Source organism: Trachypithecus francoisi, unplaced genomic scaffold (assembly GCF_009764315.1).
Source record: "Trachypithecus francoisi isolate TF-2019V2 unplaced genomic scaffold, Tfra_2.0 Lachesis_group19, whole genome shotgun sequence".
Classification (NCBI taxonomy): domain Eukaryota; kingdom Metazoa; phylum Chordata; class Mammalia; order Primates; family Cercopithecidae; genus Trachypithecus; species Trachypithecus francoisi.
The window spans coordinates 48,637,807-48,648,115 of record NW_022681464.1 but is presented as its reverse complement, the minus strand read 5'-3'; the positions used below and the strand labels follow the sequence as shown (position 1 = coordinate 48,648,115).

At 48.2% G+C, this 10,309-nt stretch overlaps 1 long non-coding RNA gene across 1 annotated transcript; it reads right to left on the bottom strand.

Annotated features, from left to right (window-relative positions):
• Positions 1–3,540: 3,540 nt before the first annotated feature.
• Positions 3,541–9,500, bottom strand: LOC117064214. The gene is made up of 3 exons (XR_004429328.1): positions 8,993–9,500; positions 8,402–8,721; positions 3,541–5,977 (listed from the first exon to the last, which is right to left on the bottom strand). It is a non-coding gene; the product is annotated as an uncharacterized LOC117064214 (long non-coding RNA).
• Between the last annotated feature and the right edge of the window lie 809 nt (positions 9,501–10,309).

Genomic DNA, 10,309 nt, shown 5'->3' with positions numbered 1-10,309 from the left:
CCAGCTACTGCACTCCAGCCTGGGCCACAGAGCGAGACTCCATCTCAAAAAGAATTTTTTTTTTAATTAAAAAAAAAAAAATCATTGAGGAAGAATTGCCTATTAATTTGTTTCCTTTTTTCTGTTGTTTTGTTTGTTTGTTTTTATTGAAGACAGGGTCTCACTCTGTTGCCCAGGCTGCAGTGCAGTGGCTCAGTCATAGCTCACTGCGGCCTCAGCCTCCTGGGCTCAAGTGATCCTCCTGCCTCAGCCTCTCAAAGAGCTAGAATTACAGGCATATGCTACCAGGCCTAGATAATGTTTTTTTTTTTTTTTGCTTTTTGTTTTTAAGATTTTTGTAGAGATAGGATCTCACTATGTTTTCCAGGCTGGCCTTGAATTCCGGGGCTCGAGCAATCCTCCCACCTCTGCTTCCCAAAGTGCTGGGATTATAGGCATGAGCCACTGTACATGGCCAGAATTTTATTTTTCCATGATAAAAATTATAGCAACATTATAAAACTTTTAGGCATGCGAGAAAAATATCACATCTAATCTTACCACTCTATCTCATAATTAGCATTTGGTGTTCTTATCTCTGCCTTTTGTTTTATACATTTTTAACTTTGCCAAAACCAAGATACACAGGAGTTTTGTGTTGTTTTTTTCTAAATATCTAAGCATTTTCCCCCCACATGATTACATAACCCGCTTAACCATTTCTTTAAATGGCAACATTATTGTGATGGTCAGTTGTATTTGTCAATTTGGCTAAACTGTGGTGTCCAGTTGCTTGGTCAAACACTGATCTAGATGTGAAAGTTTTTAAAATACGTTATTAAAATTCGCTGTCAGTTGACTTTAAGTAAAGCAAATTACCCTCTGTAATGTGGATTACTCTTATTCAATCAGTTGAATCCTTTAAGAGTAAAGACTGAGATTTACTGACGAAGAAGGAATTCTGCCTCAAGACTACAACATAGAAATCGAGTCCAACTGTTCAGCCCACTGGCATGCCCTGTGGATTTTGTTTTAGAGTTACCAGTCCCCACAATTACATGGCCCAATTCCCTAGAATAGGTTTCTCTCCCTCTCTCTCATGTTGTGTGTGTGTGTGTTTATATTTGCGTATGTGTATGTGTTTATATTTGTGTATGTGTGCGTGTTTATATTTGCATGTGTTTATATTCGTGTATGTATGTTTACATTTGTGTGTTTATATTTGTGTTTATATTTACATATGTGTGTTTATATTGGCATGTGTGTGTTTATATTGGCATGTGTGTGTTTATATTTGCATGTTTATATTTGCATATGTGTATGTGTTTATATTTGTGTGTATGTTTTATTTGCATGTTTATATTTGTGTATGTGTATGTGCTTATATTTGCGTGTGTATACTTGTGTATGTGTGTTTATATTTGTGTATGTGTTTATATTTGTATATGTGTGTATATGTTTATAGTTGTGTATGTGTGCATTTATATTTGCATATATATTTATATTTATGTATGTGTTTATATTTGCATGTGTGTTTATATTTGCATGTGTTTATATATGCATGTTTACATTTGTGTTTATATTTGCATGTGTTTGTTTATACTTGTGTGTTTATATTTGCGTATGTGTATGTGTTTACATTTGCGTGTATATTTGCATGTTTATATTTGCATGTGTGTTTACATTTATGTGTGTGTTTACATTTGCATGTTTATATTTGCATATGTGTATGTGCTTATATTTGTGTATGTTTATATTTGTGTTTGTATTTGCATGTGTTTATATTTGTGTATGTGTTCACATTTGCATGTTTATCTTTGCATATGTTTAAATTTGCATGTGTGTGTTTACATTTGAGTATGCGTGTTTACATTTGAGTATATGTTTATATTTACGTGTTTATATTTGCGTGTGTTTATATTTGTGTATGTGTATATGTGTTTATATTTGCATATGTGTGTGTTTACATTTGCGTATGTGTGTGTGTTTATATTTGCATATATCCTGCTGGTTCTATTTGTGTGGAGAACTCTGATATTTATATTCTATTGAGTTCTTAAATTTATTTATTGCTTTGCTATTGTTGGATATTTTCCAACTTATGCTACTTAAATAATACATCAGTAAATATATGTACACACTTGTTTTCCAAATTATGCTACTAAAATAATACATCAGGCCGGGCGTGGTGGCTCAAGCCTATAATCCCAGCACTTTGGGAGGCTGAGACGGGCAGATCACGAGGTCAGGAGATCGAGACCATCCTGGCTAACACAGTGAAACCCCGTTTCTACTAAAAAATACAAAAAACTAGCCGGGCGTGGTGGCGGGCGCCTGTAGTCCCAGCTACTCGGGAGGCTGAGGCAGGAGAATGGCGTAAACCCGGGAGGCGGAGCTTGCAGTGAGCTGAGATCCGGCCACTGCACTCCAGCCTGGGTGACAGAACAAGACTCTGTCTCAAAAAAAAAGAAAAAAATAAATAAAATAAAATAAAATAAAATAATACATCAGTAAATATATGTATACATCTGTTCATATTTTGGATTACTCTATATTAGACTACATTCTTAGACATTGAATTATCACACTAGCAGTGTGCCCACATTGTTGGCATACATATTTTCTTCTGCCAACACCAACAATGTAATCTTCAACTCATTGCTTATCATATTTTTAAAAATGTGAGCTAGTTCCATAAATAAATCCAAACCCCTCATCATGGGTTACACCTTCAATGTTTAATCCATGCCAGACTGTCTAGCTACAGGGAGTTTGCAAAAAATAAAAATAAAGAAACATAACATTCAAAAGAAAGAAAATGAGAATAGAGCACTCCAGGCAAGGGAACAGCAAGTGCAAGAGGAAGGTCTTTAAGTAAAAACAACGAATCCCCAGCAGCCTGCACCAGGATGCAATCCACGCACTGCTTTGAGAGAGACTTATAAAAACAGTTAGTAATTTAACGTGTCTGAGAATTTTTGTGCAAATATATGTCATCTTTTATTAAAAATAGGTACAGTACACTTAGGAAAAAAGTTTAGTTGCAAGCAACTTCACGTTCAAAAATTTGTACATGTATGAATACACAACATGCCCCAATTCACATTGGTTGCACTTTTGATCTGACTCCTTCCAGTCTCCGAGGAAGCTTGGAGGACATGACACAATTATGTTTTCATTCCTTGGCCACTGCTCTGGTCCAGAAGTCATCTTCTGGAAACAGGTTTCCTTGGTTCCAATTTACCCATATCTTCCTTCCTAAAGTAAATCCCTACAACAACACATGCTAGCGTGTGTGTGTGGTGGGGGGCAGGGGGGATACAAAAATACAAATGTAAAAGTAGACAGGGAGATGCCTTTATTTATTTATTTATTTAGAGACAGTCATGCTCCGTTGTCCATGCTGGAGTGCAGTGGTGCGATCTCGGCTCACTGCAACCTCCGCCTCCTGGGTTCAAGCGATTCTCCGGCTTCAGTCTCCCAAGTAGCTGGGACTACAGGTGCCTGCCACCACACCCGGCTAATTTTTTATTTTTTATTTTTTAGTAGATACAGGGTTTCGCCATGTTGGCCAACCTGGTCTCGAACTCTTGACCTGAGGTGATCTACCCACCTGGGCCTCCCAAAGTGCTGGGATTAGAGGCGTGAGCCACTGTGCCTCGCTGATGCCTTTATCACAGATATAAAAGGAATTTGGGTGGCTTGGCATCTTGAAAGGAGAAAGGAAAGCGAGTCTCCACTTCTGACCATATGAAAAGGTAAAATGTCTTGTTTTTGCTGTGAACATGCTGTGTGACAGGTGTGCGACTGAGGCTGACATGAGGGGGGCGCCGTGTGAAGGGTCCTGGGTCGTGGGCATGCCTGCCTTCTTGTTCCTTTGGGGTGAGGGTCCCGGGTCGTGTGCATGTCTGCCTTCCTGTTCCTTTGAAGTGAGGGTCCCGGGTTGTGTGCACGCCTGCCTTCCTGTTCCTCTGGGGTAAGGGTCCTGGGTCGTGTGCACGCCTGCCTTCCTGTTGCTTTAGGGTAAGGGTCCTGGGTCGTGTGCACACCTGCCTTCTTGTTCCTTTGGGTCTTTACTGGAGCTCGTTTCTGGGCTTGTTCTAAGAGTCATTTCTGGAGAAGTCACTTGGGGAAAGGAGGAGGAACAAGAGAAAGTGTGGGACGTAGCGAGGGACCATCACAGAGACAGATGTGGCTCAGCCGCAGCAGGTTCTGGAGGACCCATGGCTGCGTCAGAGGAGCTCCGAGGGACTAACTCGATGTGCCCTGTGCGTTTGTGTGAGATCCGTCAGCCTCCCATCTGTGTGCACCACCGCCTGGACTATCCTTGCTTCCAAAAGTGCCCCGTCCCTTTCTCATCTACAGAAGCTTAAACTGTGGTCACACATGGCCTCTGAATTCTTTCTTCTTCTAAGCCAGGGCTTTGCAACTTTTTTAAAACTGAGACCCACAATAAAAGGCACATTTTACACCACAACCAGCACGTACACGCAGAAGTGAAATAAGAGTTTGTGAAACAATACTCCCTCTGATGAGTGATTCCCTGATAGAAATCACAACTTCCATAATGATCACAGAAATAGGTGCTTCCATGCCGCTCTGTTCCTTTTTGAAAATGCTCGTTAGGACTCATTAAATTGATTTCACAACCAGCTGTTTCACAAACACATCCAAGTCGTTGCAGCCTGGAAGCCGCTTCTCTGCGGAGGCTGCAGCAGCGCTGACCCGAGGGCCCGTCCTCATTTCTGCCTCTTCCCGGCCCCTCTTGCACAGGTCATGAAACCCACTGCATTCCCATCGCCCCATCCTGGAGGACTCTCTTCTTCTGTCCCCACCCCAACAATCCTCCTGCTGTACCTTTCCCCAGGCCCCATCAAACTGCACGGTGTCAGTGACTCGCCTCGCTGCCCGGGCACCCACCCCTGGCCGGCGCCAAGCCCGGCCTTGTCCTCGTCCCTCTGGCCTCGGGCTGTGGGATCTGCCCTTCATTCTGTAAAGACTTTTGTGTCCCTGAAATGCTTCCTTTGTTGTGACGAGACTAAGGTGTGAGAAAGGATTACAACAGACGAAAATGCAGCCACGTCTTAGGCCTGGAATTGTGGGTGACTGGTAGCATAGTCTTTATATATTTGCATTGCATTTTCCAACTTGTCTCCAATGGATCACATCACTTTTAGGACCAGGAAGAAAATCGACGTTAAGATGAGAAGAAATGGAAAGGCATTGCTGGGCCATCTGTCTGGGTCTTGCTGGTGTCACCCTCCCCGGGGGGGTGGGGGGTGCTGGCTGCAGGTGGTCTCTCCTGGAGCCTGTGCCCACCTTCAGTGAGGAGCAGGAAAGCTCGAAGCTGCTGCTGGTGGCTGGTGGCGCTGCTGTGGGGGACTGCATGTGGTGGGGCCATTGCTGCCCCTCAAGGGCACCATGGGGGCCCCCAGTCTGCGGGGCTGGTGAGTGCCTTCCTGGCACAGATGTTTTTTATATGTTTGTTCCAGCTACGTCTGGCTAAGCCGTCTCTTTCTAAATGCAGGGTCTGTGCACACATTTGCTCCTGGGATTCTTTTCCACTTTGAAAGGCAGTTCTCGGCAGGGCTGGCTGTGTTTCCTTTGCGATGTGAGCTGCCCGGTGTCGGATGTCACGGAGCTGGGGTGTTGGGGACGTGGAGGAGGGAGGCGCAGGCCTCTGCTCGCCAAGGCGGATCCCAGCCGGTCTGCAGCCTCACCTCCTGTTTCAGTGGCCGCGCTGATGATGTCACCCACATACCGAAGTGAACATGCTATTTCCTGACCTAAAGTCGGCCAAGGGGAGCGGGCAAGTCTGTGTGAATCTTCCTTCCCCCTGAGAGGGCGAAGTCAACACAGAAGATGTGGTTTCTCTGAGCTCCAGCCTCTGGGATCTGACCTTCCCCCCAGCTCCCTCCATTTCTCCACTTTCTGTCTCCTCTGTTTGTCTAAGGGAAGAGACGGGAAAGAAGAAGTGTGGCCTGGGTGGATTCTGGCCCTAAAGTGAAGCATAAAGGAATAAAGAGAAAGAACAGGATGTCTCCACGAGCTCAGGGCAGGCAAAGCTTCCTCAAATAGAACACAGAAAATCCAAGCCATACGGGAAAAGGTTAATCTCATTTGACTTCATTAAAATGACAAACTTTTGTTCATCGAAAGACATCATTCCAAAAAGAAGAGGCAAGTCAGACTCAGAGATTGGTGGTACGTGCAGCCAACAAATAACCAGAATATATATAAAGAACACTTACAAATCAGTAAGAAACATGCTTGCAGCCCTATTTTTTTAATGGGCAGAATACTGGCACAGACGTTTCACAGATGAAGACACCCAAATGATCAGTCCACATTGGAAAGGTGCTCAGTGGCACCATTCATCAGGAGGACAACCACGAGATGCCATCGTCCCCCAACAGAAGGTTTGAAGCCGAGAGGACTGACGGGGCCAGTGTCAGAGGGGGTGTGGGGCAAATAGCCCACGCGTTGTGGACGGAAGCCTCAGCAGACACAGCTACCTTGTAAGGGCTGGTTATTGGTGATTCTTTCTCTGCAGGTGGTCCGACCTGTGTGCCCCACTGGCTCGCCACTCTTCCCATGAGGTTAGGGCAGGCAAAGATTTCTTACACAGGCCCCAGAACACTTGCACTCCACTGCGTCTTGGAAAGCAGCCCTGTCTGCAGCTTTGTTTTCTGCTCCACCTGCGTGGCTATTACCTGTGGAGCCTAAACATTGCTCAAGAACCTGGCAGCAGCTGCAGCCATGCCCCCACCAGGCTCCTGATAAGACTGGAAATCACGTGTAATGCTGAGTGCCATCAGCTGAGATTTGGGCCTTAAAGCTGCTTCTTATGCTAACATTTTTTTTTCTCAGCATGGAACTGAAAAGTGTCCTAAATGTGGAAAATCGAATTGGGTCTCAGAAATAAATAAATGCCTCTTCAATAATTAACAGACGGAGATCCAGACCAATGGCAAAGTTAATCAATGCAAAAAGGTGGTGCAGGGCAGACAAACAGAAACTCAGGAGCTCCTTTTAGAAACCAGAGGATCCTGGCGGGTGCACTCACGATCTCCCCAGGTCACTAACCTGGGGCACACGCCACACCACCTGGCCTCGGTCTCTTCATCCGATTTGCCATAAACCTCACCTGGTGTCCTCAAGTACACTTTGAGCACACGGGCATCAGAACATCAAGTGGGAAACGTGCATGAATTTTCCACTCCAGGATCCTGGAAAGAGAAGCACTTGTTCCTAGAGAACCTCCTTATTCTGACCTTTGGGTAACTAGATAATTCTTCCTGAATTCTGCTGAGGGTGAAGAATATTGTGTTCCATGTTTTAAAAACACACTGGAAGAACACCATTCTTTCTGAAGCCAGAAGGGAAATACATCAGCAGCTGAGGTGAGGTTTTGCTACTGTGTTCAGCGGATTTAGATTAACATGGCGTCTGAGTTCAGCAGGACACGCTCTTACTGTCACCATCTGAGTACAACAGGACACGCTCTCACCTTCACCATCTGAGTACAACAGGACACACCCTCATTTTACTGTCTCAGTACAGCAGGACGCGCCCTCACCTTCACCGTCTCAGTACAGCAGGTTGCGCTCTCACCTTCACCGTCTCAGTACAGCCAAACGCGCCCTCACCTTCACCATCTCAGTACAGCCAAATACGCCCTCACCTTCACTGTCTCAGCACAGCAGGACACGCCCTCACCTTCACCGTCTCAGTACAGCCAAACGCGCCCTCACCTTCACCGTCTCAGTACAGCCAAATGCGCCCTCCCCTTCACGGCCTCAGTACAGCAGGACACGCCCTCACCTTCACAGTCTCAGTATAGCAGGACGCGCCCTCACCTTCACTGTCTCAGTACAGCAGGACGCGCCCTCACCTTCACTGTCTCAGTACAGCGCGACACGCCCTCACCTTCACCGTCTCAGTACAGCCAAACGCTCCCTCACCTTCACAGCCTCAGTACAGCAGGACACGCCCTCACCTTCACAGTCTCAGTACAGCCGGACATGCTCTTATCTTCACCATCTGAGTACAGTGGGACAGCACTGTCACCTTCACAGTCCCAGTGAGTGATCTATGGAACTGGCGTTTTTTTTTTTTTTTTGTGGAGTGTCTGAAAAAAATCTCTCCAGTGGTGGTGGCTGGGGTGAGTTATCAAGACGAAGCAAATTGGACTGAACTATATGAGAAAAAGCCAGGCTTGTAGAAGACAGGCTGATGGAAGCCCACAGAAATGAGTGAAACTGAAGGCGGGGCAGAGGTTGCCCCAGACCTTAGCTACACACACCCCTGGGAGCTGTTTCTCAAAGATGTTTACACCAGCAAGAGGCTCAGCGTTCATCGTTTATAACAACTTCTGGGAGCTACAGTTGAGTTTACAAACATCTCGCCTTTCAGTACTTACCTATGCAGGGTGGCAACTCAAGCTGTCATGGTCATAGAATTAAGAAGGATGAACGTGGACAGGTAGGGTTTCATTTTCCGTATCCCTCCAGCAAGCAGAGTGGGTGAGGATGGGGACACTTTCTTCCCCCTGCTTGACAGCCGACTTCTTAGAGGCCTTAGTAGACATCCACCAAACATCCGACCACCACAGAGGGTGACGGGAAGGCCCGCTCATTCAGGGCAAGCAGCTGCGGAGCTCACACGGGGTCGGGGCAAGGGCAACTGCCGCGGTGGCATTCGGCATCCCGCTGGCATGAGCTTGTGGCCAGGGTAGGGGCCCTGGAAGAGAGACAGGAATTAGTCATCCCACGGTTTGTCGTCTGGCGGTGTAGTTTGATACTTGAGAGATGTGATCTTTATTTCAGAAACACCATCTGGCCACCAGCCCAATTCTTGACTTTTTGATTTCTCTCAAGATGATCATTAGGAGTGGTTTCAACAAAACTGAACACAGAATTTTGAGGACCCCAAACATGACTTAACCAGAGCCCTCACTGAATTTTTCATGAGTCAGCCCGGCCCTCCCCACTGACTTCACCCGGGCGGTCACCTGTCTTTCTTCTTCTTTTATCACTTTTTGCTTCTCTTTTAGTTTCCAGCTCTGACTGAATTCAGACCCAAATTCTTCCAGGCCGTCTCAGGGAAACTCAGAGGCAAATTTGAGTGCAGGGAGCAGGGGCTTCGCGTGGAGCTGCGACTGCCCAGCGCTGAGAGGGACCTGAGACGCCGGTGCCTTCCAGGCTGCCCCGAGCTGCGAGGGACCTGAGACGCCGGCGCCTTCCCGTGCTGAGAGGCACCTGAGACGCTGGCGTCTTCCCAGACTGCCCCGCGCTAAGAGGGCACCTGAGACGCCGGCGCCTTCCCAGGCTGCCCCGCGCTGAGAGGGACCTGAGACGCCGGCGCCTTCCCAGGCTGCCCCGCGCTGAGAGGGACCTGAGACCCCGGCGCCTTCCCAGGCTGCCCCGCGCTGAGAGGCACCTGAGACGCCGGCGCCTTCCCAGGCTGCCCCGCGCTGAGAGGCACCTGAGACGCCGGCGCCTTCCCAGGCTGCCCCGCGCTGAGAGGCACCTGAGACGCTGGCATCTTCCCAGGCTGCCCCGCGCTGAGAGGGAACCTGAGACGCTGGTGCCTTCCCAGGCTGCCTCGCGCTGAGAGGAATCTGAGACGCTGGTGCCTTCCCAGGCTGCCCCGCGCTGAGAGGCACCTGAGACGCTGGCATCTTCCCAGGCTGCCCCGCGCTGAGAGGGAACCTGAGACGCTGGTGCCTTCCCAGGCTGCCTCGCGCTGAGAGGAATCTGAGACGCTGGTGCCTTCCCAGGCTGCCCCGCGCTGAGAGGCACCTGAGACGCTGGCATCTTCCCAGGCTGCCTCGTGCTGCGAGGGACCTGAGACGCCGGCGCCTTCCCAGGGAGCTCTGGAGAGGGGCCTCGGGTTGGGGAGGAGGGAGTCTGCCATCCTCCCCTCTACAGGCAGGGCTGTCTTGTGATGGAGGCTCAGGATCCACTCCAGGCCCTCGACGACCCCCAAGCAGAAGTAGGGGTGGTGTTTCCTGCCACCCCTCACCAGGCAGGAATGCCAGGGATTCCGCAGCCAGAGTCGAACCTACGTTTATCTAAATGGAAGGAGAGAGGCGTCTCTGGCCAGAGAAAGAGGGGAAGTGGCACCCCCCAGAGAAGAGGTCGTCCCGAAGCCACAGAGTGGCTGGTGGCCGCTTCAGGAGGAGGCTTCGGGACCTGGGGAGGAACGGCCAAGCGAGGCAGGTGTCCGTGCAGGGGACACTCCATTAAGATTCCGCCCCAAATAGTGACGGAGGTCCGGGAGCTGCCCTGTCAGGGATCTGTGGGGCATGTGTGTTTCCTTTACCACC